The sequence below is a fragment of the Petromyzon marinus genome, chromosome 77 (assembly GCF_048934315.1).
Source record: "Petromyzon marinus isolate PM22_M1 ecotype Great Lakes invasive population chromosome 77, UKy_Petmar_22M1.pri1.0, whole genome shotgun sequence".
Classification (NCBI taxonomy): domain Eukaryota; kingdom Metazoa; phylum Chordata; class Hyperoartia; order Petromyzontiformes; family Petromyzontidae; genus Petromyzon; species Petromyzon marinus.
In genome coordinates this window covers 333,766-337,094 of record NC_133743.1, presented here as the reverse complement: position 1 = coordinate 337,094, position 3,329 = coordinate 333,766, and positions in this window count along the sequence as shown.

Here is a 3,329-nt window from a genome sequence, read left to right as displayed (position 1 = left end):
GGCCACCCACCCCCTCTTGTGCCGTGCCGGCCTTCAAAGGTTCTGCTCGCTAACAGCACTTCCCCCTACAGTCTTTCACAGACTACACGGGGGACCTGTGCCTTTGTCTTTGTGTGTCAGTATATCAACGGACGCACGTCAGGATCCCTCGCGTGAACAACCCCGCACCGTCAGCTCCTGCGGCTGAGACGGAGGTCTCGAGGAGTGAAATTCTTCCTGCGCTGCTCTCGTAGCAAGGAGGAAGGAGGAAGTGGAAAGACCACAACACAAGAGCTTTAAACCGCACACACACAAAACACAATTAGATAATACAACACACACACATATATACATACATACAATAATTGGTTTTGTTTCAGAAGAAGATCGATGACAATTCGAATTTAGAGGGGAAGGAACAATGCCTCTGCCGGCGGTGGTGGTGGTGGTGGCGGTGTTTGCGCTGCAAATTGGTGAGTTTAAGGGTCCGACCACTTGGAACGATCGGATGAGTCTCTGTGTGGGTCTCTGTGGGTCTGTGTGGGTCTGTGTGGGTCTCTGTGGGTCTGTGTGGGTCTGTGTGGGTTTCTGTGGGTCTCTGTGGGTTTCTGTGGGTTTCTGTGGGTCTCTGTGTGGGTCTCTGTGGGTTTTTGTGGGTCTGTGTGGGTATCTGTGGCTGTCTGTGGGTCTGTGTGGGTCTCTGTGGGTCTGTGTGGGTCTCTGTGGGTCTCTGTGGGTCTCTGTGGGTCTGTGTGGGTCTCTGTGGGTTTTATGTGGGTCTGTGTGGTTGTCTGTGTGTCTCTGTGGGTCTCTGTGGTTATATGAGTCACTATGGGTCTCTGTGGTTCAATTATTCTCTGTTGGTCTCTGTGGGTCTCTGTGGTGATATGAGTCTCTATGGGTCTCTGTGGTTCAATTATTCACTATGGGTCTCTGTGAGACTCTCTTGGTCTGAGTCTCTGTGGGTTCTTTGGGTCTATGAGTCGCTGTGGTTCTCTGTGGTTAAATGATTCTCTGTGGGTCTCTGTGGTTCTATGAGGCTCTAAGGGTTGCTGTGGTTCAATTATTCTCTGTGGGTCTCTGTGGGTCTTTGTGGGTCTATGAGTCTCTGTTGGTTCTGTGGGTCTATGAGTCTCTGTGAGTCTCTATGGTTCAATGTTTCTCTATGGGTCTCTGTGGGTCTATGATCTGTGTCTCTATGGGAATCTATTGGTCTATGAGTCTGTGTCTCTATGGGAATCTGTGTGTGTATAGTGTATAGCGTAGTTTGTGTAGTGTATAGTGTAGTGTATAGCAGAGTAGTGTAGCGGTTTGTGCTACGCTGCGCTATGAACCTGGCGACCCGGGTTCGATTCCCGCTCACGACCAACGCCAGTGACAATTATCTGAACCGGTCCAGGGCCTCCCCTAGGTCGACTCAGCCTCAAATCAGTACCTTGTGCGGTGTGCACTAAACATCGCCACTGCAGAGACAAAGTCGACCGGGCGTGGTGCTGGTCACCCACCCCCTCGTGTGCTGTGCCGGCCTTCATAGGTGCTCACTAACAGCACTTGCCCCTACAGTGTGTTACAGGCTACACGGGGGAGCTTTGCAGTGTATAGTGGAGTGTGTAGTGGAGTGTAGTGTGTAGTGGAGTGTGTAGTGGAGTGTGTAGTGGAGTGTGTAGTGGAGTGTGTAGTGGAGTGTAGTGTAGTGTGTAGTGGACTGTAGTGTGTAGTGGAGTGTAGTGTATAGTGGAGTGGAGTGTATAGTGGAGTGTGTAGTGGAGTGTAGTGTGTAGTGGAGTGTGTAGTGGAGTGTAGTGTGTAGTGGAGTGTGTAGTGGAGTGTGTAGTGGAGTGTAGTGTGTAGTGGAGTGTAGTGTAGTGTGTAGTGGAGTGTAGTGTGTAGTGGAGTGTAGTGTGTAGTGGAGTGTGTAGTGGAGTATATAGTGGAGTCGTGACCACCACGTCGTGACCACCACGTGACCACCACGTGACCACCACGTGGTGGTCACGGCGTGGTCACGTGGTGGTCACACCTTGGTGGTAACGGCGTGGTCACGTGGTGGTCACGTGGTGGTTGCGACGTGGTAGTCACCACGTGGTGGTCACGACGTGGTGGTCACGTGGTGGTCACGATGTGACCACCACGTGCGCCCGTGGAATGCGCTCTTTCAGCATTGGACGCGATTTTGTCACGGGGTGGCTCTGCCTTGCTGCTGCTGTAGCCGGCGCAGGCTTGACCTGTGGGTTACGAGTCTGTTCACTTTTTTTGTGTTTGTTTAAAGGCGGTGAGATGTTAACTACCTCCCCTGGTGTGCAAGGACGTTGTGGGTTCGATCCCGACCTTGACGATGCCTGCCGCTGTAAATTTGGAGTCTGCGTGTCTCTCTCTGTCCCTTGCAGTGATATGTTAACTACCTCGACTGGTATACAGGAGGTCGTGGGTTCGATTACCCTGAGATATGTTAACTACCTCGCCTGGTCTACAGGAGGTCGTGGGTTTGATTAGCCTGAGAGATGTTAACTACCTCGCCTGGTATACAGCAGGCTTCAGGGGTCCGATCCCGACCCTGAAGATGCCTACCGCTGTATGTTTGGAGTCTGTTTCTCATTCTTTCATCATCATCACGGTGGCTAGGAGATGTTTACTACCTCGTCTGGTCTACAGGAGGTCGTGGGTTTGATTAGATTGAGAGATGTTAACTACCTCGCCTGGCATACAGGAAGTCGTGGGTTTGATTAGCCTGAGAGATGTTAACTACCTCGCCTGGTATAAAGGAGGTCGTGGGTTCGATCCCGACCCTCTCGATGCCTGCCGCTGTATGTTTGGAGCCTGCGTCTGTCTTTCTCTCTCTCCCTGTGGTGAGGCCACTCCGAGTTGAGTCTGGCACGGGGGCACGGGTGGCTGTGGCTTGTTGCTGTAGCCGGAGCAGGCTTCCCCGTGTTAAGATATTCAAATTCCCGATAGGTGTGATACCTTTTGCAAAGAGTGAAGTCTGCATTAACCACGCACACTTTAAGCGCTCATTTGCGCTCAAAGTGTTTTTTCACTTTAAGCGTGTTTTTTTTCTAATCACCGCTTGTTTCCGTGTAAAGCGAGGAATTATTTTCTGTTTTTATCGGTCGCCCTCTTGGAGTTATTCTCAACCGCAAATGATAGCGGCCTCAGCGAAGCGGCCACCGTGGCGATGCTTTCGCTTTATGCGACAAACGCTCACAACGCCTGCGTCGAGAAATAAAAACCGGGCCAAAAGCGAACGACGCTTTAAGTTTGTCGCTTCAAGAGGTTTTTTTCTTCCCCTCCTCCTTAACGACCACCACGAAGGGTGATTTTTATTGTCGATCACATGGCCTTATTCTCAAAAG